The 25689-nt window shown below is 40.2% G+C and overlaps 1 long non-coding RNA gene across 1 annotated transcript in view; it reads left to right on the forward strand.

The window, feature by feature from the left end:
• The window catches only part of LOC122157761, a 102095-nt gene extending 76666 nt beyond the window's left edge, over nucleotides 1-25429 (forward strand). Inside the window, exons 3-4 of the long non-coding RNA XR_006168015.1 lie at nucleotides 21040-21171; nucleotides 25346-25429. This is a non-coding gene — a long non-coding RNA (uncharacterized LOC122157761). The remainder of the gene's footprint in view (nucleotides 1-21039; nucleotides 21172-25345) is intronic.
• The last annotated feature ends 260 nt before the right edge of the window (nucleotides 25430-25689 follow it).

The raw sequence follows: 25689 nt of genomic DNA on the forward strand, positions 1-25689 counted from the left end.
AGTTACCTTACTTCTTTGTGTTTGGATATTTCCTAAGTATTTCACAGTAACAGCATGGCTATGAGAGGCTGGTGGAAGCCATGTCAAAGTGTAAGGTAAAAAATGAGAATATATTTCTTTCCTTTTTAAGGTCGATTGTAAAAACCTTGTGCATACACACATACCACATTTATAAAAATAATGCCTAACACCCTCTAAAAAAGTCTAATCATAATATCTCAAATATGTAGCCAATATATATGGGATTATTTTGCAGCAGTGGGTTAAGCATATTGCTGGCAAAGAACTCCAGGATACGATGATATAAATTCACAGAAACAGTGCTTGCTAATGCAGTAAATGACGACAGCTGCTATAACTGCAGAACTAAAAGGCAGCTCTATCCAAGAATAATGAATATTTCTCATTGCATTTCAGAAGTGCATGCCTAGCACATGTGAATTCAGGTCTAAATTCAGCCAACCCAACGAACCCCTCAGTTTACCAATGGTAATATGTAAGACGGATTAATGAAATGTCTGAGGCTAATTGTGCACATCTGGGCACAGCACCTCTGAGTAGCACAACCCTGGGTGCAGTTGGGGCTGGGCACACCTGAGCCCACAGAGACCCTGTGATATCTCACCCGATGTGCTTGCCCAGCCTGGTTAGGGCAATGGCAGTGCTGCCATTGGGGCCAGCCCAGGGCAGAGTGTGTGCAGTCTGATGGCTGTGCTGGTGGGTTTGTGCTGGGACTGCCTTTCCAGCAGGAACTGGGCTGAGATCACTGGCTTATTCCCGTCTAGCTGCTGAAAGGCTGCCTGTTTATTAAAACCATACTCTCTGTGAAATGCATCTTTGTCTATGAAATGCCTTGACCATTACATAATAAGTTGGTGATTTATGGCCGTCAGATAATGTGTTTGCAGTAGGCAAAGCCTTGAGGGACTGGATTTGTTAGCCGGAGGCTGTCCATCTCCAGGTGCTTTTATGCTTGCTTTCTCCATTGAAACACAGTAATTAATGGAACTTAACGACATGGAAGGTGAACAGCACTATTTCCACCAGAAAATGAGACAAATACAAACAAGAGGAAGCATCTAAAGGTGTACCTAGACACCTGCCAGAGGTGACATGGGATGGTACCTGGGCTGTCACTAGAACTCGAGCATTAGAATTGGCCTCGCTATGGTAGGCTGGAGCTCTGTGAACAGTTATTTTCTCACTGAGGAGAGCTGGAGGCCGCGGTTCCACAAACACCTCTCTGTGGCAATCTGGCTGCAGCAAGCCGTGCTGCCAGTGCCCAGCACCAGTCCCCACACTGCCCTCCTTGTTCTGCACACAGGGGTGGCAGCAGCCACAGTGGGCATCGCCTGCTGATGCCAACTCGGAGTCCTGGAGAAATCTGTGTGTAACCACAGCCCAGCAGTGGGATGTGTGAGCTCATGTGGAAATCTGTGACTAAATTGTTCTGGAAAATAGGCTCTAGGCTCTTTCGAAAATGTTGCCCATTGCCATTAGGGATTGGAGGTCTTAGGGAAAAGGGAAAAGGTTATTGAGCGTACTCCTTTAAATGCACTGCACCAGGTAACAAAGAAATCACCAGCACAGCTGCTGCTAGCTGGAAGATGTGAACTTTCTCAGTAAGTAATTGATGACCATAAGGATTACACTGCTGTCTCTGAAGTAGTCCATGGCATTAGTTTGATCAGTGCCAAGCACAGTAGCAGTTGATCTGCCAAGAACCTCTCTTCTGTTACCTGAGTTAAGCCTATTCCTTGTGTGCAAAAGTAATATTTTGTAAGTATAAAAAAAAAAAACAAAGAGGAAAAAAAAGTAGGTAACCATCACAGGGAGTTAGAAATACTGATATAGTGTATCAGTCTGATAATTCTGGCTGTGAAGTGTTCCTTCCTTGTTTGGCTCTATGCTGTGAAAGGTTGTGTGCTGTGCCTGAAAGTAACAAAGCTAAATTGCTGTGGGTAAACAATCCACTGTGAATTGCTCACCCAGCTCCATACCACTCAGGCTACCAATAGCAGTATTCATTGGCATGAGTGATACCAGTGTGGTATCAGCCAATGTCATTAAAGAGTGATGCAGTAAAATACCTAAATGGATCTGTGCACCGTTATATGGTTAGTGTGCAAAAGTCCTTCTGCCTGCATACGGGTGCCCACACAGCTGCATATGTTGTACCTTGAAAGCCTTTGTTTGCAAGTTTGCCCCTAAGTGGTATGACTCCATCATTGATTTGGCAAAGGCAGGGGACAAGAGGCTGATACCTACAAACCTTTTTACAATATAAATCAATGTTTATCACCTTATGAGGAGGACTGCAGGACCATGCCAGAGGTGTGTGTTGGGTAGGATGGCCACACACTGTGGTGGTTTTCCTGGCTGTCACCAGGAGCAGCAGTGTCAATTGGCAGGCACTGCATTAGCTGTCATCAAAAAAAAAAATACAAGCAAACGCCTTGACATCTAGATGCTAAAGGCTTTGTAATGGCTGCAACCAAGCGTGCTCCACACTGTGATCTCATCAGATGTCATGCACTAACTTGGTGCTTCCTGGAGGACTTTTACAGTGCATGTGAGAAGTATTGGAGGGGAGCAACAGGCATGCTTTTTTTCTGAATCTGGCTTATATTTGTTGGTTGTGGACACCCATCTGACTGTACGGGGCAAGTTGCTGTTGTGAACCATAGTGACATGGCATCCCTCAGCATTAGGTGGCCCTGGTTTTGGCTGAGGTTGTAGGAAGTGTGACCTCAATGGGGAAAGGGACAGGGAACGTGAGAGAAGAAAGCAGGAGCAACAGGCATGTTCTGATAATGGGGTAAATATGAAGAGATCAGGCGGAGAGATGGCAAAAACAGCCCAGAACCAGGCCACAAACTCATAACTACACAAAGCTGTGTGGCTGGCATTGTTCTTGTTTTAGCTGCCACTTCTGGTTTAATGAATAGACATAATGTCAAGTACAACCCTTCACTAATTACACTTTTCTTTTTCCTGTTCTTACAGTTTTTGCTGGGTCTCATGCTCTGAAATTGCATTAAGTTACTGAGGGTCATAAATTTTTTCAGCAACAAATAAAATTCTTTTTATAGAACCTGAGACCATGAAGCCTGAAAGTGATTGAATTATGGCACTGGGGGAGTAGGCAAATTTCATTCTGCAGAAACAATTCTCATTTTTTCCTAAGTGTTGTGGTTCATAAGTGACCTGTGATCCTACCTGCATTGGAAGCAGCTAGGAGTCCCACAGAAAGCACCGCAAACAAAGTAACTGCCTCTTGCACTGCAGAAACCATGCTTGACAGGAACAAAGCAGATCAGCAATTAGAAAATAAGGAGAATTTGCAAATGACCCTCTTCCAGACAATAGAGCCAAGTTCAGATTCTTTCCAGCACTGACTCCATTTACGTTGATCAGAAAATACCCACTCTTGCTGAGGTATGTGATTTCTATTGCTGAACTACAACTTTAAGAACTCAACATATGGCCCGTGTACCTCTGACCCCACCAGGAACACCACTGCACAGCTCCTGTTAGAGCTGGCTGCAGCGTTAGGCTGGCAGGACAGCAACTTTCTGCTTCGTGACCCTACCTCTTTGCAGCCCTTCTGGTACAGACAGAAGCACATCCTTTCCCAGCACAAAAGGCAAGCACTGGAGTTCTCACTATTGGAACAGGGAGCAGAGCTGGCCTCTTAGACTACAGACTTAATCTGCATTGTTTTGGAGGGATTCAGTATGTGCATTTTATCAGCAATGTTTATCAGGGCATGCAGCTTTGAAGAATGTGCATGTATGGATGCTTGTTGCTCATGTGGGTTTGTGCCCTGTTGTATGAGCTTGGCTAAAGAGCAGCATTTAAGATTAAGCTTAAATCAGTAACATATTTGACTCTCTCTTTCATAGTAAAGGGTTGTACAACTCCATACATTAGCATCCATTAGCATCATTAGGACGAGAGGTAATGGCCTCATGTTGTGCAAGGGGAGATTCAGGTTGGATATTAGGAAACCTTTCTTCTCAGAAGGAGTGGTGATGCAGTGGCACAGGCTGCCCAGGGAGGTGGTGGTGGACTCACCATCCCTGGAGGTGTTCAGGATCCGTGGCGATGTGGTACTGAGGGATATGGGCATGGGTTGAGTGTTGGACTTGTGATCTTAGTGGTCTTTTCCAACCGTAATGATTCTGTGATCCTTCCGAATGGCTATAGCAATTTTTGAAACAAATGACATTTTGAAATGAGAATGACGTCCTATTATTTAAAAAAAAAGAAAAAGCATAATTCAAACTTTATTAATGTTCTGCTCTCCTTCAGTTTTGGCGTACTTCTTGTTTAGAGCCAGATGTGTATGTATACACATATGCACAGACATGCACTGATACATGTGTATATACAAATAAAAACACACACATATTTATTTGCTGGGACATATAAGAAATTTCAGTGTGTTTATAGTTCTCTAAGATGTTTTAGAGCTCACCAGTGATACATCACTGTTGATTATTTATTCCTATTACAGAATTGCCTACAGAACCATACTAAAGTTGAGATCAGATTGCATTAAGCAATCTTCAAAAGGTTCCAACTTAGATGCAAACATTTCAGAAAGGTGGTGAAGAGAAACAAAGATGTAACAATGGCAAAGCAGTGATTTAGATGGAAATGAGTGTTGGTCTCCTGACCAGGACCTTTTGATTGCTGCTGGCTGTATCTATTGCAACATGATGAGTCATGTCTCATCAGCAGAATTACCTGAATATTATCACAGATTGCTCGGATTCCCAGTCCTGTGGGCTCCATTCACTTGATGGCAGCCATCATAATCTCCCCCAGGGTTTCAGATGCTGGATTTATTTTGCTTGTGATGCATTCAGACAGGGCCATGCCTTTCCCTCAGCACTCAGCCCAAAGTCCTTCTGAAGTTCCAAAGATGTCAGCTGAATTTTATTCCCATTATTTCTCATTTTCACATGCTTCGCTTCCAAGTTGCAGAAGAAATGTCAAGAGAAAGTGCCAGAATTTTGTTAGGGAAAGATTGTTGTGCTTGTAGTCCCTGAGGAGAGCTGGCAAGCTCTTCTGCAGAAGTCTGAGAGATGAAGGAAGCAGACAAGATGGAAGAGTTGATAGGAAGAAGGAAAAGTGTGAAAGAGGCACAGTGCAGGGGACCATGAGGAGAAAGGAAATGACTGATGAGAGAGTGTGAGTCCTCTAGTTCAGCAATAGATATGACTGCATTTGTCACATCATTTAAAAGTGACCTGCAAATGATTATTTTTATTACATGTATGCTTTTCATCACTTCTTGATGATTTACAATGAAAGCTTGAAAGAGCTCACAGCTTGATCTTTTTAATATACTCATTGTTGTTGTTCCGTATCTCAAGATTTTGTATGCACACAGTTCTTGCCAGCACAGTGAAATTAGTTTAGATTGATTTTGCTACATTAATATATGATCCTTCTCCTACAGACCTCCAAACCCTCATCAGCACCCGGGGAACACACTGCACTTGGTGCTGTCGTTTTCACTAGTCTTAGTTTCTGCCCATAAGAAAGGACAACCTGGCAAAGCTCTTGCTGTAGGAAAGGCTTTCCAAATATCAGGAAGACGGAGATGAGAGAAGGGGGAGAGGGTGGAATGTTAGAGGCAATACTTGCATGTGCTAAATAAGAAAAAAATGGAAGGAGGATTTATTTCCCTGCCTCAATTCCCTTTGCAGCTCACCTTTAAAGGAAAATATTTTTAATGCACATGTATTAAATGTGCTCATGTTCAGTTATGATTGTTTTTTAATGAATATGATATTCATTACATTTAAGCACATTGAGTTCACAGAAACAGCTGGAAAAATATTGCAAGCATTCGTAACACATAAGTGAAGAAACAAGAATGTATGTGTGTGTTTATGCGTGTGTGTGCCTCTATATTAAAAGCCACATAGCACATTATCTGAGACAGAGTCCTCACAAGGACGTGGATGACATGCATGATGGATTTAAAATGACAGAGTGAAGGGTGAAAATAACTCAAAAGATCAAACAGAAGAGGAATGGAAGAGAAAATCAGGAACAAGCTGAGAGGAAATTATGCCAAAAACTGGCCCTATTCCATGTTAATTAATTCAGATTTCCAGATTAAGACAAACCAATTTTGTTATTTCTTTTTTTTTCTCTTTCATTGAAAACAGATACACCCAAATTCAAGGAGATATTTAAACATGTGCTTAACTTTAATTTATACAAGTAATCCCAGTGAAGTTGTTTTACTGACTATTCAGAAAAGCCACAATTAATAAAGTTCACTGTAGTTAAAAAAATCAACAAGTTGTAGGTTAGAGAAGAAGGGAAAATAACTATCATGTGTGTATATGAATATATTTAGTTATGTACATGGAGAACAGGAAGCTTGTAGCTGCACATAGGGAGTGAGAAGCTTAAAACTGTGGAAGAAGGATAAAAAGAGCAGACAGATCTGTGTCCGCCAGGATCACTTTTTGATCTCTTAAGAATCTATTAAGAAGAAATTTTTGCTACAGCAGCGTTCTTTCTCAACTCATTGTTCATTTTCTTGTATGGAACATACTGATTTACAAACTGCTGAAACACGAATGTATCGTATGGTGAGATGAGAAAAATGAGGGCTGAACTGTGTAGGTAGAGAGCTCTGTAGGCTTTTAGGATGTTCTTGCTTCAATTGCGTGAGTTACAGTTTCTAGACATCCATTATGTTTTAGGAAAGGAAAAAGAAAAGTAAAAGTATTGTTATAAAGAGGTGAGTTTAAAGGAACACCGACAGCTAAAATAAAGCTGTTATTTATTTAAAGGCAACTGCATTGAATATATGACTTTGGGCAGAGAAGAGAATGTTTATAAAAAGCCAAGCTATTCCTTTGTATCTGCACTCAGATTGGCTCTAGGTTGCCAGATCAACTAAATGGCATTTGACAAAGCTTTCTGTAAATGTAGGCAGCTCACAGCAAGTCAATCTTTATTTTTTTCCAAAACTTACTGCCCGTCAGAGGCTAAAGGAGCTGAAAAAAACCAAACCAACAAACTTCAACGGTTCAAAGTATTGTTGTTGGCTCTTCGGGCTTCTGATTGCCTTGGCAAGAGCAAACAGAGCCATATCACTTGGTGTCATGAACCATAACCTGCAATAATCCATACTCCTTAATCCTTCATATAGCTGTCGCCGTGTCATCACAATTTATTTTAAAATGGTATTCTCTAGTACTAATCTGAGTCCTAATCATTCATATTAATGTTAGCATTAGAGTGAATTAAGGCATTATTTGCCTAATATGTGCCATATGTGACACTTAAGTACTTGTAAGTAATTGCATATGAGAGAAGACAGCATTAAATGTGAATGGCACATGCAGTATGAAAAATGGAAGAGACAAATATTAAACTTCTAATAGAAATAACTTCAGCAAAACTTTCCCACAGGCAACAGAACTGATATTTTTAGATAGTTGAGGCCAATGTATGTTAAGAATAGCATTCAGTGCAGTGGGAAAATACACAATTTCTATTATGGGGCAGTGAGAATAACAACCTACTGATGATATAAAATATACTAGTATAAAGTATGTAATTATCTCGCATGCAAAAGAATAAATCATGTAAACTATTTACAGTAGGAATTGTGAAAGGACAATGACACATTGTTGTCTTATTTGTGTAGCAAGGATAAAGTTTGGCTTCTAAAATTGCAAAATCTAATTCATGGTGTTTATGTGATGCTTCCTGCAAGAAGACTCTGATAAGATTTTTTACTTCTAATAAACTAGGTTAGGTATTAGCTTCGTTCAAATGGGAGATAGAACTGGATAAAATTAGAAAGATGTTAGCTTGGATAACGTCTTGTGTTTCTTCACATTGTACCATTAGGCTAAAATTATACAGAATAGTTCTGCTTTCCCATGCAGCTGCAGATAATTGCAATTTTGCTTCTAGAACCGTCACTGTATTGTAACTCACATGGTGCAAGATTCATGACCACACCATAGGTGAATTCGGACTCTTGGAGAGCCATGCACAGAGTGATATAAACACAAGTGTTAATGGTTCTTACTACAAAACTGCAAACCCATCATACTATTAATAATAATGCAGAGAGCAGTGGCACTGTGTGTTCTCGTCTATCATTGTGCATAAAAATAGTTTTAATTGATAAGCCCCGTCTGTTCTCTACGCTATTATTGTATCACTAGAAGTTTTAAAAATAGGGTGAAATCAATATTTTTTGTCTGTCTTCCTTGGTAGCAAAGAAGGGCCTAAGCTTCAGGATTAGTGCGCAGATATGGGGAGGATTTCTTTCTTTGTGATACAAATCTGTATTAATTGATTTTTCTTGATGTGGATTAATTGCAGCTCTTTATTAGGAATAATATCACAAATAAACTATAGACCAGTATAGATTGCTAAGCCTAGATTTCAACTGAATGAGGCTAATCAATATCCAAGGCTGTAATTCAAAGCGATTCATTAGGGCCTCAGGAAAAGCCAAATAATATATGTGAGAAATATCTCATCTGGAGCCTTGAAAGAGTTTCTCCCAAAAGAGAATAAATACGTTTGTAATATACAATTATCGCAGATTAAGCTTGCTCAAATGCATTTTGATGGCCAGCTCTTGCTAACGGAGTGGAGGAGCACTGCTGCAGCTCGGCAGTGGTAGCAGCATCCTGCCCAGAAGGCCAGAGCCCCTCTCTGTTTACCATCAAGCTTTCAAGTCAGATGCATACAGCTGCCACATGCATTGCAATAACTCAAGATTCCGATTACCTTTTAGGCAATGAAAGGGTCGATATTTGCATTTTAAGGAAATAAAACATGCTATGTACTTGCAGTGGCTTCTGATGGCCAAAGCTAGACAAGAGACGTGTACCCCAATTTTGGCCAAGGAATTTAAGTGCAAATGCCCAACTCTAAGCCCAGCACAGAAACTTGCTGTGCAAACAAGGAGGGAGGAGTGTTTCTTATGTGGATGCCAGCCTCTGGTCCCCAGCTGAAGGAGTGCCCAGCCAGGGCTCTCTGGGGCCAGCTGGCCATGGCTCCTGCTGAGGATATTGGATGTAAATTTTGGATGTCCACCTCAAGTTGTCTCTGCTTAGACTCTAACTAGTCTGTTACACCTACTGTTCTTACTCTTGATCCAGTGACGTGTACAATTCAGATTCTGATCTTAGGCATCCATTTAAAGCTAAATACATGTGAAAACGTTATTAAATTTACTTCTAAGAAACAACCTTCAGGAAATTATTTTTATAGCCAGTAGTGAGAGTGTATTATGCAAGGTGAATTTCAGGGCTATATAACCTAGGAGCTTTCAAAATATAAACTGTATCATAGAAGAAAAGTGAATGCAGGACTAGTTAAATGTGATTGCTATAATACTTATGATGGATCCTAGGTTTAGAGGCACTAAATGTGAAACCTAGGATATAAAAACCTAAATCAGTGCAACAGCAATGAACAAAAAAGATAAATTTAATAATAGTATTGTAATGAGAAATACATTTTGAAAATATTGTTTTATATATTAGAATATGATCTTCCTGGGCACAGGTGAGGTTAAGATAGAAGCAGACTTGAAGCATGTACTGGTAGTTTTCACTAGTTTAAATTTTTGCCCTTAACTGAATTCATTAATTCCTTTGGGATTGAAAAGATACTTTCCCTTTAGTAGCTCCACGAATGCTACATTTAACAAAAAAATTTCCATCGTGTTGCTTAAAGAAATTAGTTTTAGAGCTGGAAATCACAGATTCTTAATAGGAATTCAAGGCTTCAGTGGCACTACAGTGGGGATAAATGCAAACAATTTCTTCCAGGAAAACCATGCAAATTGTTTTCTCTGCAGAGAAATAAGCCAGACAAAATATTCTGCCTACACTCTGGTGTCCATCTACTGTCAGCCAATGGTTTTTATTGTTCTTCGTCTTGTCTTATCTTTCCTAGAGTTTGTTCTATTTATTGCTTATACATCTTAAGGAAGCCTTGATATTACTTTGACTTCCTGTGCTGGAGCCCATATTTTGCTCCAGTGGAGATAATAGAGTTTGACTCTGTGAAGCTGTGAGTGCTGGAGCTTTAGACTATTAATTCACATGTATTGAAGATAAGCTAACCAGTTTTTTTTAACATGGTTAAATGACTTGACTTTGACTTCTCATTCCCATATGCACCATTTGCCCTTGTCCTTGTATTCAGTAGTGTTTTAGCTTCTCAATTCAAAGTAGCCTTAGCTTAAAATAGCAAACTACTTTTTGGAGGAAAAGCTTACCATGGCATGGGACTGATTTTCATGCATGCTAGTGTTCCTTTACTATTATAAAAGAAATTTTGAATTTTCAGTGAGATTAAAGCCCTCTCTGCAATAGAAGAGATACGTAAAGAAGGGTAGTGTATTTGCCTACCAAGTAAACTTATTTGCTATAGAAAAAATACTGAACATAATTATATCACAAAAGATGTTTTAAGACAGAAATTTCTTGCTATTTCTTAGAGCCTTTCTCAACTCCAGATTGCTTCTACTACTACAACACCATAAATTCAAAGCTTACACCCAAGGATGTGTGGAAATGGTAGAGCATAAATGCGTCCAGGATAGACTGTTCTTACATTTGACAGCTAACAAAGTTGAGAGAATAAACAACGTGATGTTGGTGTACCCTCTATCTGGCTCAGATTATCTGGAGGCCATCTGAATAAACTCTCATCTGAAACAGGAAGCCCTGGGACTAGCTCTTTCACCTTCCTTTGATTGTCATTTTCCAATTGTTTTCATTTTTCAGTGACGTCAGCACACTTGATCATTGATGTTCCATTTTGGCCTTGACTGTGCCAGAGACACCCAGAGAAGTCGGAAGCCAAGAACACATTTGGCCTAAATTAAGAGTGGGCTTTCCTTAAGGCATCCTTACATATAAGATCCTGAAGAAAGATGCAGACAATGCTGAAGTTTTATATAAGCATTGTTAAGAGAGGTTGTTTCTAGTTCACTGGGCTTCTTGAATAGTTGGAAACTGCGTGTGTGGGACACTCTCAAAATCAGGGGTACCAACAACAAAATGTTACTGTGAAAATACACTAAAGTATGTCTGTAATTTTTTTTTCCAAAGTAGATAACAGCTGACTACATAGGGAATGGTTTTGTAAATATTTCAGTCTCTTATGTTAGTTGGTGTAAAGGAAACTAACACAGAAGATGGCACAAAATAGCAGTGGAAAATTTGGATATCTCCTGTCCTCTCCTCTCATCTCCCCTCTTCTATTTTTCACACATTTCAAATGCCTTTTAGTTAAGAGCTTTTGTTACTTAGATTTTCAGTTTCTTAAAATTTTACTGAGTCAAAATGCAAGAGAGCTTGCATTTGAGCTAAGACAAGTGAGTATTGAGTGGAGAGGTCAGATTTGTGTGTTCAGTGTGCATGTTGCTGCTGTGAAGGCACTAATCAGTCATACTGCAGTAATTAAAATGCCCTGAACACTTCACACCTTGCCATAGTGCATTCCTGAAGTCCAGCAGGGAGGCCACAGTGGCCCTCACAGGATGGGATGCCGCTGAAGATGGCAAAAGACATTACTCATCTCTGTGACTTTGTGAGAGCACGTTGTCAATGAGGAACTGAAAAGCACTTCTGATTTATGGAATACGCTGCCTATTGCATCACCAACAAAAGAAAGATATAACATGCTAGTAATCTTGTCACAGTGATTTCCCATCTCTTCTGCTTTGATTTTGTTCACTGCCAGCCATGAGACTGAGTGCTGCACCATGTTGGTGAAAGTGTTTTGCTCATGCGTGGTAAAGAGGAGGGAGATCTGGGCCTTTCTTGCATATTGCTCAGATTTATGGCATCCTTATCATTTAACCAAAGTGATTATTCTTTAGGAGCAAGAGAAAGAGCGGGAATGAGTGTTGAGAAGACTTTCTAAATATTACTTGTAGCCTGTCCATTTCAGGCTTGGGACTGATTGGCAAAGAAAGCAAACCAATGTCTGTTCATCTGTTTTTTCCTGTGGAAAAGATTTCAGTTGCATGGGGGCTGTCAGTTTGGCACTCATCATGAACATAAAAGTTTAGCAGGGAAAAACTGTTCTGAAATGGTCCAATAGAGAAAACTGTCCACATACATTTGCATTTTAGTGCTATTAGTGGTGCTGTATATAGAGCAGCTCTCTCACCTGAGGAGTGCTTCTAAGGTAACTACACTTCTATAGGTTTCCTCTGAAGCAGAAACAAAACAAAAAAAGAAGCACCAAACCACAGTTTTAAAAATGAGATGTGTTAAGATGCCTCCTGAAAGTCACAGGCTGTCCTTATATCGGTCAATTTTTGGAATTCTTCAGTAGTGAGAACAGACTCGGTTGTCAACAGAGTGCTGTTCACAGAAGCTAGGCAGGAAAATGAAAGAAGGCTTGCTATTGTTCAGTGATGTGGTGTAGGCTGCAAGAATGCGTTGGGAATGCAGCGCCTGCATGTCAGGCAGAGAGAGAGGTCTTTGTGTGAATACATTGGAGCAGAATGTCAATCATATAAACAACTATTATCTGATTTTTTTTTTATTCTGATCATTGCTCTCATGCTTCTTCAGTTGGAGTCTGTAAGATTAGTTATCAGTCTGTTGGAACTTCCTGCTATCTGATCCAAGCTTTCTGGGTATCACTTGCAGGGGAGCCAACCTACTATGAAGCAATGTAGGATGCACCGTATCAGTCATGTGCCCTCTGCTTTGCAGTGTCCTGATATAGTCTTGGTGATAACTTGTGAATAGGTAACATACAAACATCCTGCTCTGGTGCATCACTTATAATCAGCAACGTTTTTCCTATAAATGGCTGATAGAAAGCAAAGCTACGCACTTATTCAAGTGCAAAAAGGCACGCTTTATCTCGCAAAAGTTTGTGTCAGGATGCAATGATGCAAGAGCACTGTTGTGAAATTCCTCAAAATCCTGAACATGTTAGAGGCAACATGCCTGGAAAGGGTGCATTTGTGATTAAAATACTTTTGTACTTTAAGCAAATTAACTCTTGAAACAGAAGCTTTTAGAGTTGGGAATAACATACCTGTTATGACCTGAATTAAATTGACCTCCTCTGAAGTCTTGCTTCTCATGGGTTGGTGTTATTTTGTGATGCTTAAGGCAGATCCGCCTTTGAGGTAACACATCACTATTCTGCCTGCCAGGATGGGAGGAGATCATATGCTGAAAAAATCCATCCCACTGGGAGAGGTTGAGACCATATTCTGTTAGCAGGTCTGAGAGATCTGTTTCAGTGGAGTCAGTTAGGGCCATGAGGAGCAAATCCTGCAAGCTGCTTCGAATACCCTGGCTCTCAGACTTGAGAGCTGCTGGATGAATAAGCAGAGGAGTAAGCAGTCATGAGCAATACAGAGGACACAGTCCTGCACCACTGAAGTCAGCAAGAGCTTTGCCAAAGTGTTATCTTTAACCAAAGAGCTGTTGGGCCCTACACCCAATTATTGCCCTATGCCAAGGTCTGTATGGAATAGCCTTATCTCACAGACATTCTGCCTGATACGGTAAGTAACTCACCTAGGGAGCAAGAAGTACGGTGGGAAAACTAATAATATACACCTCTTAAGTCATGCTTCCTCAGGCTAGCAGTTCTGTTCCTAGCACGCTGGGTTCTGTTTAATCCTGAATATTGACAAGCAAGAGAATTTGTCCAGTGGAATTTTCTTTTTCATCAAGTGTAGCTTTTGGAAACTCTTAAAATTGATATGAGTGGTTTTGCCACCTAGAGAAAGGTACCCCAGAGGTACCCCAGTTGCCACCACACCACTCCTGCCTTTGCCCAGTTCTGTGAACCGAAGCACAAAGCTGACCCATGTTAAAGCCAAGCTGTCTTCTACCAGGCTAGTTTTAGCACCACTTGGGTTTTTGGGCCAGGTGAGAATCTCTGTGCACAAATATCTATGTCAATGAAGGAGAAGGCAGCATGGACAGAAGGAGACACAGAGCAGCTGACAGAAAACAGGACAGCTTGTGCTCTGGCTCCATCTCGAGCTAGTGCTCATCTGGGGGCATCTGTACCTGCTCAAGCACAAGATGTCTTAGGCTTCTACTGATTCACATCCATCTGCTTTGTCTCACCGGGAACACTGAGACCACCCTTTAGCCATCATACCTTCTATGCTGTTTTCCATTCTGCACCTCGTACTAAAAAGGCTTTCTTGAAGAGATCCCTAAGCACGTGGGCCATGTTGACACCAGGATGTCGGTGCATATCAAGATATTTCACCACCCTATGCCACAGTTTTTTTTACTACGGTGAAACACTGACCATATAAAAATCTGAGTTTGTTTAAGTTGGTGTAGCTCTCTTCAGTTCAGTAGGGCTGTGGTGATTTGTACCAGCTGAAGACCTATTTCACTAACTCAGATTTCTTCTTTGCTTTTGTAGGAGCTGTAGCTGTATAGCACTTAATAACAAGGTGTTATTATGTTAGAGTTTTCCATGATTCATTTTGGGACCGTTTGTACTTCTTCAGCGCTTTGCAGAAAATCATCTTGATTGCAGAATCAAATTCCATTTGTATGCAAAACTGCAGCTCATTAGGCCAAAGCTCTGGCAATAACCACAGTGACCAGAACACAGAAATATACAGGATGGATGTATTGTTGTGAATGGACAATAACTGAAGAAGGCCATGTATTGTTTCATAAAATATTCAAATTTTATTTTTTCAGAATAACTCATGAAAAATACTCAGTTTCAGTCTAGAGGATAAAAACCTTCTGAGGAATACTTAACATCTGTTCTATTTTGGTTAAGAAAATCATGATTTCTGTTTTGTTTTTTTCCTCATTGAAACACAATTCAGAATATATTTTAATATGAAATCCTGCAAAACGTTATTGAAAAAATGTTGTTATGATTCCTTGGGGAAGAAGGGAAGGGTTGCTTCTTTTGCATTTGTTTTGTGTTATAAGCGCGCAAAAAGGAAAATTTCCTCTAACAGTGATAGCTTAGTCAAAAGCTGTTTGAAAAGAAATATATTTTGAACAAGATAGTAGCCAATTTCTGATTTAGATTTTCGAGCTTTTACAAAGCAAGCTGTACAAAGCAAACACTCCAGTTGGGGTTCCAAACTACAACTACCAAAAAATCTCTGATGACTAATGCTTCCTGGCTGTACTTCATGCTGGCTTGAAAAGAACAAGACTACATTTTGTCTAAGCCTGCACTAATGTTATATAAAAGGTTATGGAAAAGGCTGTGTAGGTCTGTCCGCAAACATCCATCATTTGCATATGCTTGTGGTGTTTTTACTAGCGGCTTTGGGAAGAGCTAATCTAACGCTTAATTAAATCATATAGCCTTATTTGATGCATACTTTTTTTTCTAGCTGACAGTATTTTTTGTGCAGGGATTTGCTGCAGTCCCAGAAGAAGAATGAATAATGTTTCCTATTTTGACCACGGAGTGATCTGATTGTGCGTGCTGTCGGTAGATATTGCTTTTGACTAGCTTCCAGGGAGGAAAAACATCCAATGTCCACTCTGTCATGCTAGTGGGTGAGCATGTGGTGGCGAGCTGAGATTCCTGGCTTCTTTCCTTACTCCAGTGCTGAGTCAAACTGTGACAGTGGGCAAGTTAGGTAGCCATTTATTAAAACGAAGATAGTAATGTGTAAATCTCCAGTATAGAACAATAGTCGTATAGTCGTTTCTGTGACCTCCATTGCCTTAAGGAGGTTTTTTTGACCTTCAGATAAATCTGTCAGATGACCGCAAAGGAAAAATAGCAACCCAGAGTAGATGCAAGAGTGGTTTTCTGTAGGAATCTGGACCTCTAAACCCATAGCTTGAGAAGCATCTTACAAACTCCTCAAGAAATAAAGGCCAAGAAAATTCTGTATTAAAATCCTCTTTTGGCTCGGGAGAAAATATTCTGCCTTCCCATTCCTGCTCTCTCCCTTCCACCAAATAAGAACCTTTCAGCTAAGTGCTTAATCCCTGCTAGCACCCACCCTTGTCGGTCTTACTAGCCAGTCAGTGTGTTCCTCCCTTGCTCTTCATTAAGCTCGGTAACACATTTCCAGCTGACGCTACTCTGTATAATGCTCCCATCTGTACTGCCAGCAATACTCCCAGGCCTTTTGTCTGCTGGCTTCTGCTGCTGTCATGGTCCAGCTCCATCACTGACTTTTCCACACTGGGGAAAAGCAGGAACTGGTTGGAGGCTCCAGCAAGTCCTGGGAGTGGCTGAGGCTCAAGAGGAGGCTGGGAGTGGAGGCTGGAGGAAATGGGATAGCTTTGGTCTTCCCACACCTCTGAACTGGTCTCTCCTCCTCCCTGTCACGGCACCTTCCTGTGGCTATTCCCAGATACAGAATTATCCTCATTGTCTTATGAGGAATTGCACTGAATATTTGGATTATGAAGAAAAGGTTTGCTTTGTGCAAAGCTCACTAGCGAGAATAGCTTGATTTCCAGTTGGGCACCTTAAAATGACCACATTTTCAGATATGTTCAGCATTTTACATTTATTTCCCAGATAATCTTGAAAATTTTGACTACGGTAGCCAGAGAGACTGAATTATATGAAAGGAATTAATTACTGTAGGAAGACTAGTCAAAAAAATCAACATCTTGTGCAAAAGTCCAATTCCTCTGTGCATTTCAAAATCCTGTGAAAATATCACTGGATAAAACATTTTTTAACACTCATATCTATTTCATGGAGCAATTCTTATTTATTTTAGTCTGCCCCTTATTTGCTATTTGTACGCTAAAATCTGTTTATGTTTTAAGAGGTCATCTGTCATACTTCCACTGTTTTCTTCCAGCAGTTTTGCATTTGTCTTCATTCTTGTACCTCAGGTAATTTAAAGTTTCTTTAGTTTCCCTTCTTTACTCTCCCTCAATTTTCATTCTCTTCTTGGGTTGGACTTTTGTTTAGACAGGCTATTCTCAAAGTGGAAACTTAACAGAGTCATTTTAACTCTCCCCCCCCCAGCCTGAATACGTGGCAGCAGTAGGGCTGCACCAAGACACACCAGGAGGAACACTCATACGGACACTGTGGCTACTGGGAAGTGTGACAGTGATTCATTTTCACAAGCTCTGACAGCACTGTCTCTAAACCACAGATCCCTTAAGTCAGGGAAACTTTCAGATGGACATCCTGGGACTGTCTTAATACTTTTGCACCCCCAAGCATGATACCGGTGCTAAAGTGGAGGGTTATGCTGCATCTTAGATGCAGCTGTGTAGTGTGTACACAAGTTTCTTGACTCAGAGAGGTTGCTTTGAAATGATTGCTCTGTTCTAAATTGTTGCTGGCAAATTGTCGTGAACATGGGAAAGAAACAAGAGTGTTGAGAGCTCTGTGCATCATTGAAATATTTAAATATTATGCACAGTGACACCTATAATTCAAATTTACTGTGATAAACACAGCAGAAATGACCTTAGCATAATGTTATTCCATATTCTAAGCCAGATTCTTGAGGTTTGTTTTATTTATATCACATGTGATGCGAAGAAATAATTCTGGGAATATTTAGAAAGAAATATGATATATTTTCTTTATATTTTCTTTTACGCTGCCAAAATATTGCAGAGAAATCAGTGGTTGAGGACTCTTCTGTGTGGCTGAAGATTTATTTTTAACCTCTCAGTGTGCAAAAATTGGGAACAATTATTAAGCTGCCCTAAAACTGCCTATACAACCTGCTGGCAACAGATGGTGTGAATGAAAAGCCAGAAGTGACCATTTTTAATATTAATAGATTTAAAAATTTAGTTCTTTAATCTTACCTAACCTCTTGTGACCGAGTGTCTAAGGTATTGTCCTAAAGACAATATCAATAGCCTTGATTTGAGCATGAATCAACTGCAGAAGTGGATCTTCTGCAATACTTCATAAATGATGCTGTGTGCTCCTTGTCTCTTCTGACCTTAGTGAATGATGAGCACTAGCATTTGTTGCTCTACAACTTAAATAAGACCAAACTCAGCTGGAGCAGTTTTGCTGCAGGTAGCGTGTGGCTGCACTTTGAGGATTCTTTGTAGGTCTAAACTTGCAGGGTAGTTAAGAACCAACTCCTGTCAATGCCTAGGGAAGAAAAGGTATTACATTATCAGATATTATCTCGCTCTTGCTGTATTTATATATCTCAACTACAAAATCAGGAAGTATTGCCAGCCATCATTTGGACAAAGTTGGCATAAACACACAAACACACACGCACACACACAGAGAACAAAACAAAAATCCCAAGCAAGCCTGCTTTATCTTTCAGTTAGTTATGGATTGTGGCAATCTGTCTCTTGGATAGTGTCTGGTGTCTAGTTTAGGTAACGTGTGGATGGCTGGGTGCAAGTTTAACTGTCTAGCCTTTCCCAAAAGTTCCTGTTACCAGGTGGGGTGATGTTGTGCTGCCGGTGAGACTGCTTTTTGCCTTAGGTGCCACTGCTGGTGGGGACAGACTGACAGCAACATAGAATTTCACAACATTACAGACAGATGACAAACTTTATGCGCCTGAGTCTGGAAGAGACAAAACCTCTCTCTGCAAATCATAGCCTGCTATTTAAAGAACCATTCCTTTCTCTGTTTTTAATGCCCTGATCTGCACAGAGCCCAGCTCCTGGCAGGTCAGCAGCTCCTCACCCACAAACCCCAGTGGTCTCCAGGCCTCCTTCCTGCCGTCGCTCTGCTCCGCGCTGGTGGGCCCCTCTGCCCCTTTCCACCCACACAGCCACAGGCAGCAACCACGGACCATGGTCAGGCTGTCCCCTGACAATACAGCATGTGGGAAAAGTGCTTCCAGGGCGACCGGCAGCCCGGGAGGAGCTCGGGCAGAGAGTAAAGGCCGATGCTCCATGGGAGAGCACTGAAAGGACACGGAGTTTTGTGAAGAAGGAAAAACGAGCTCTCCCCTGTGGGCTTCTCTCTGGAGGCTACGAGTGAGATTTCTGAATTGGAGGAGGGACTGGAAGGAAAAGACAAACGGTGAATAAAAATAGCCAGCTGCACAGATGCAACTTGAATTCAGCACGTGATGGTAATGATGCTAGGTACTGCCCCCAGACAGCAGATGCTGGAGGGGAAGACGCACATCAGCACCAAACAGCCTTGGGTCGGACAGTTGGGTATGCCCAACTCAGCGACACAAACACATGATGAATGAGGGCACAGTAAGACCCTCACTGAAGTGTTCTGTCAGCCTAAACCTAAATCGGTGCTGAAAGCAGTGCCCCAAGGCGCTCCTCATGCTCCCTGTGGGGAGGCCAACAGGGCACCGACCCAGCAGTGACAACCGGTCACTTTATAGCTGCTGCCACTTTCAGGAGGAACTGCAGCCTGCTCTTGCCGTATGGTAATCATCCTGTCATTCACCAGGCTGAGGAGCAGGGTAGAGTTCCTAACTGTTCTCTGCTGTATTCTGTCCTACCAATTCTTGACACCCAGAGTATGTCTTACTGAGCAGTACAGAGTTGAGGGATTCTTCCATTTTCTTCATGATTGCAGAAACATCTGTAACCAGTAACCCTATGGTGATTGTAAAAATTCAGTGTCAAATTTTCCCCAATATTTCCCTTTTTTTCCCCCATTTTTAATAGTGCGAACTTCAAATGAGTTTCCCTTCCAAGCTTCTTCCATAGATCTGTGAACTATGTATGGCCCTTGCCTTTATTGTCATACTTTACAAATGCTCACATTCCTTTGGTGCAGCATTCAACTCTGCACAGTCAGACTCCCTATCTAAATTGGAGTTGCCGAGTGTTTTGTATTTTATGGTCTGAAGTTTACGTTTCGTGTTTATCTCTGATTTCTAACCTGCAGTCAGAAGACCAGACTATTACAAGCAGTGGAGCTGAATGCCAAAAGCATTCGTGCCTCATGGATTTGTTTCATTTTGAAGTTAACATAACATAGTCAGAAAAAAAGCACTTATCTCAATGCACATGCAATTGCTACTACAGAATTCCTTACTGTTAGGACTTATGTTTTCCAGGATTGTGTTGCAAATCTGTCTCCTCAGCTTCTAGTAGAACTTCTGCAGTGTCATCACTGAACAAAGTCTGAATGTCAGAACACCTATCTCTGAACGTGTCCACAAAACTCAGGTTTCCTTAAAGTGAAGATATGCTATGCTCACGCAGGAAATAGTGGCAGCATTTCCATGAATGATGTATTCTTAATACAACCTGCTCTTGTTATTGCAACAAGGCAATTTAGAAGGAAGAGAGAAAAAAAAAGAGTTCAAGGAAAAGACATAGGATTGCTCAGACCATTATGGAAGTGGAACTTGGATTTTCTGTCTTATTTTACTCTATGTGTGTATAATATTTACTTATCATTCATATTTACATGTAGCTTACAAATGGTGGACAATGATTAACTGTTAAGCTTTACAATATCATCCCAGATAATATCCCAGATCACTGGTCTGTCTGGTAGACTTTTTTTTTGCCTCATTTGTAAACTTATTTTGCTTATTCTCAGAAAAGAGAGCTTTTCATAGAGAAGTACTAAATCAAATAAGCGCTTACAGCTCCAGGGGAACACCTCCAGTATTATCTGCATGGGAAATGAGAATGGCACAGGGTTACAGGTGCTGCCCCACCTTTCCCATACATAATTTTGCTGCAAACATGAACAACCAATGCCAGTAAATGTCTCTCACTGTAGTGTGGCATGGGACCCAATGCTGGAAATGGGACTGAACTATCTTCAGCACAAGCAATTATGCTATGAGCTTAGCACAGATGAAAGGCACTTGAACCAATTGGTGGTGACTTATGAGCACTATGGGAGGAAGTCAGCCCACCACAAGCAAATTCTTCTGCTGTTTAGATGTACTAAGGAAGCACTATAAAAGCAGAGGGAAAAAAAAATAAAAATAAATTAAAAAAAAAAAAGAATTGGAAAATATATCTTTAGCAGTTGTTTTTTTTTTTTAATTGTGTTTCTGTCCACTATTTGATCTCCAGCTCTATTTGCTTGTTCGTTTTTGTTAATTTTTTTTTTTTCTTTTTCTTTTAGTTTATATATTGAATCATATGAAGTATGGATTATGCAGAACGGCCCACCTCTAGTTTTGAGTGAAAGGAGGTCAACATTTTACAGGACTTTACAGGACAGAACCTTAAGTACTGCAAGAGTTCCTGACACCAGGTAAGCTGAAAAAACTGCAGTAGCTCAACTTCTTTTTTTGAATGAATGCCTGGTGCTGGAAGGTATCTAAAGGCATTGAAAAGGCATTTGAGGACACTTAATATCATACAGGCAGTAGTCAGTTTCTTCCAAAATTCAGTGTCTCAGCAAGCAGAGGCAGAGATACAGATTTTTTAACAACCAAAATAAGAAAGGTGAAGGCTTCATCCCACTTCTAGGTGGTATTTTAAGGCTAGCATGATTAAGACATGCCTAGTGCTGTTTACCTTTTTATTTTTCTGATAGTAGTAGCAGGTCAGGGTTCCAGGTGGCATTCAGCATGAGAACAGAGCAAGCTTCAAGCTTGTGCCTCATTTGTTTAGTCATTGGACCATTTCATATTTTGAACATATTCTTCCATACTTCAGCTCACATCAGTTGTCCCATATTCCTCTTGACACAGCCCTGTGATTGCTGATATCAGTTGATGATTTGTTCTGCCATTGGTAATTCTGAGATGTAATATTTCTGGAGAATAATCACAAGGAATTAAGCCATTTGGGGCAATGAGCGTCAAAGCCTTTTAATTTAAAACCAAGAACAAATATCAAATAAAAATGTTAATGATATGGGCACGTAAAAATATTTATTTAAAATTCTACAAAATTTCAGCAGCCCATGGCCAGAGCTGTGAACCTAGTGATGAGATGTTATATGATAAATAAGCACTGAGCTTGTAGAAATTATTTTAGCTGCAGGAGTTAGAACTAAAGATAGTGTTAAATCTGCATTTATAAAACAGCAATCTTCTGCACACATAAACCCCACATTTGCATGTGTAATGTAAGTTGGTTCTTGCTTAGGAAATGTTTTGCCAGTGCAATCATGAAAGACTGCTGAGACAATTGTTAGAAGAGCGCATGCATGTAATTTGCAAATTCTATCTGATCTATTGTGTACAAATATGTGAATCTCAGTACACAGCAGCACACGACTTCAAATCATGAGGTAGACAAGCAAGCCACCATAATAAAATATCTTTTTCTTCATCATTCTTAAATTCCCAGAGGTCGGCAGCAGTCTTAGACCTTCCTATAATAACAAAGCATTTTAATGGGTATTCATATATTTGCAATGACATTCCTATTTCCCTTTGTCAGGAAGATGTTGACCCATTCTTTTTTATATATTGCTGGTACACTGAAGTTGTGTAGGCTCACAGCATATTTTCGTACTGGAAAAATGCACCATATTCTAACTTGGAGGCTCTCTGCCATTAAGCTACTGTCCGTCCCTGTATTTAAAGTGACAATAACTGTACTTAATGTCCTTTGCAAGATGCTTGCTTATTTATTACAGCAATTTATATTGCTGTAATGCATTAACAAACCTATTTCCAGCTGACAAAAAAATTACTTTTTTAGTTTTTATCAGTGAAATATGGTCAGTCATCCAACAATTTGCTTCTTTGGCATACCCTCCACTTGCTATAATGAGGAATAAACCAAGAATATATCTCAAGAAGTATATGGTTAGGAACAATGCTTTTATGTTTTCCATATTTTGTTATTTTTGCCTCAAATCACGGTTCAGTTCAGTGTGATCTGACATGGCTGAAATACTGAAACCCCCACTCCTCCAAAGCAATGTTTATTATAGAAACCCACAAACTTAACCTAACCTAGAGCAGCTTTTCCAGCAGTGATATAATTACAGTAGTTATTGTTGCAATAAACCAGATGTTCCTGAACTGGAATGAAAGCACTTCCCCCTGCCTCCCGCATCACATTTGTTACGTTGCCACTTTTCAAGTTTCACATCAGCTGTTCAGAAAGCTCTTTCCTGATTGAGTGTTATTTACAGATTCTTGCTGAATGAGTCTTTTAGCTTAAATAATGAAACTCTGGCAAATTCTGAATTTTCATTGCTTTCCTTTAAACCCCAGACGTGACAGTTATCAATGCCACTAATTCTTGCCCAGGGCCAAAGACTTTTTTTGTCCCTTAAGATAGTTTTACTTGATTAAAAAAAAAAAAAAAAAAAAAAACAAAAAAAATCAATTTAAAAAAACTGCTTTGCTTTCAGATTGAATGAGTGTATTGTTCTCTACATAAAGAAATGTTCTGCTCCTCCAGAATCGATGAATTTTGGGCAGACTTCAGTGAAGACATCATTTTACGCCACCGTTCTGCTTGATAGGCAATAGAGGTAGCTTTGGAGAACTGCAGCTTTTTAACTGCTGTATCAGTTGTGGTTACAACTGTGAACCATGAACAACCGTTCAAGGCAAATAAAAAGACCATATTTGAAACCTCATCAGAAGACTGTAGTTAATCCTACACTGGTCCATAAATATCTGTCATTATTTAAACATTGCACTTCTTATATTTTTAACAGTGCATTAGTCAACATATTTTTCAGTATTTCCCAGCCTAATCAAGTCCTAACTACAAAGAATAATTTGCCAATAAAGAAATGGACTGTGTTTAAACTACTAGAACCTTAGATATGAAAGTTGTTGTATATATTTTACCATATGTGCAAGAAAACCTGTCTAGGAGCAATGAATAAGAACAGTCAAGGAGAACAGTTAGCAGATTGTTTTATTACACTTACAGTGCCCTATAATAATGCCATAAAGAAACACAAACCGGCCTTTGGGTTTTGTGGAGTTACAGATAAGTTCTCACGAAAATTCGAGAACGGTAAGAATGAAGGATCTTATCAATGTGCCATCTTATCATGTGCCATGGCAATCCTGGAAGAAACCTTTGTCATGTTCAGTTATACGGGCTACTCATTTTTCTGTTTGTTAATGGTAACCTATTAGTCAACCCATCCCCGCGGTAACTGCACTGCAAGGAGGGAGACAAACCAGGGATGAATTCACCTCGGGAAGTAGTCAGCTCAGTTTTCATTTCGTAAAATGCGAATGTTTCTTATAGAAGGCATTTACATGACTCTGAAACGCAGTTCAATTTTTGACTGATGTGGTAGGGGATGCAGACATTGTTGGCGGGAATTTACAGAAAACTTTGAAAACGGTCCATAAAATCTCTGAGGAAGCCCAAGAGGCACCCACACGTTTGGAAGCAGTTTATAAGACAGCTCTGCTGCGCAGCCACAGTCGGCTCCCTGCATTCAAGAGAAACTATCGATTTCACATTTTTGCCTTCCTAATGAGAATGTGTCAGGGCTGAAATAAATAAATAAGTAGGACCCCTGTCCACGGAGCCTTGACGTCCTTTCCATTCCGGAGGCTGGGAGGCCCCAGTGTTTCCTCTTCTGGCCGTGACATGCCCAGTGAATATTTCCACCACCCACACTTCATTCATTCTTAACTATCCTCACCCACTCATCATTACAGCTGTGCAAAGCATCCATTACAAACCCTGAAGCCATGTGAATCTTACCTTCATAACTTTGTTATGTGCTTCACACAGCTGGGTTTGTTTGGGCTTTGAGTAAATTACCTTTTGAGATGATCGACTCTGGTTTTATGCAAATTTGGGTCCGGGTTAAGGTGAATGATTTATGGGTTGCATATTTTGAAAATCGCTGAGAGAGTCTCATATCACTGCATCAAACTCCACTGTGCAGATCTCTGTCACATTCATGGAAATCTAAAAAGACACTGCAAAAGGGAATAAAGACCCAAATGCTCTGTGCGTTGCAACAACTCCTAACTTGAGCAACCTGGAGAAAAAATGAGCTGTTTTTAACTCTTTAAGATTTTATTGCTTCGAAGTGTAATAATTTTTTTTGTTAATGTTCAGTACTCATGTCACTAGCATTTCAATTAATTATGAACTCGTGCAAGTAGCTGCCATGACTGTGTTCTCAGACAGAAAGAAAAGGGAAATCCAACCTGCAAAATTCAGATTCAAAGGTAGATTTTCTATAGTCAAAATGGGAGATTTGTTTGGTTGATGAAGTTTGAATTTGCAAAACACAATTAAAAAAATGAACTGATGCAAAGGACAGGACTCGGTGTAAGAGGCTCTGTGACTTCTTAGTAAGACAATATCAAAACAAGTAGCAGAGAACTTCATGTTTTAATTTTTAAGGGAAGCTCAGGCTATTTGAGGCAGGAGCACCAAACAGATCACTTAATATTTCAGCAAGAAAAGAACTTCATCTTGGTTCATAAAATAACCTTTTTTTATCTGCTAAACGATCTTTTTCTTTTTTACAGTGAATGAGTCCATGCAGCAGATCATAAACACATCACCAAGTCATGATTTTGGAACATCACTTCCTGCTGATACCTAAATATTAATGTAAGTGAAACCTGAAGGGGTTGCTTTTAGTGTGTGGCGAATGTTGCGTTGTCACCAGGTAACCAGTGTTTTGGTTTTTTTTTAATCATTGAATGTGCTCCTTTATCAAAGTGCCTTTGAGATAAATAGAAGTAAGGCTTGATCGATTTGTTTAAATCCTGACAATGGCTTGAGGTGGAATTATCCTGGGCTTAAGGACGTATTGAGAGAAGTATCGAGACATGGGATGCAGCTGAGCAAAGCTAGATGCAAGCAGTAA

Source organism: Centrocercus urophasianus, unplaced genomic scaffold, assembly GCF_019232065.1.
Source record: "Centrocercus urophasianus isolate 14NV4802_14NV808 unplaced genomic scaffold, USGS_Curo_1.0 seq_14, whole genome shotgun sequence".
NCBI lineage: Eukaryota > Metazoa > Chordata > Aves > Galliformes > Phasianidae > Centrocercus > Centrocercus urophasianus.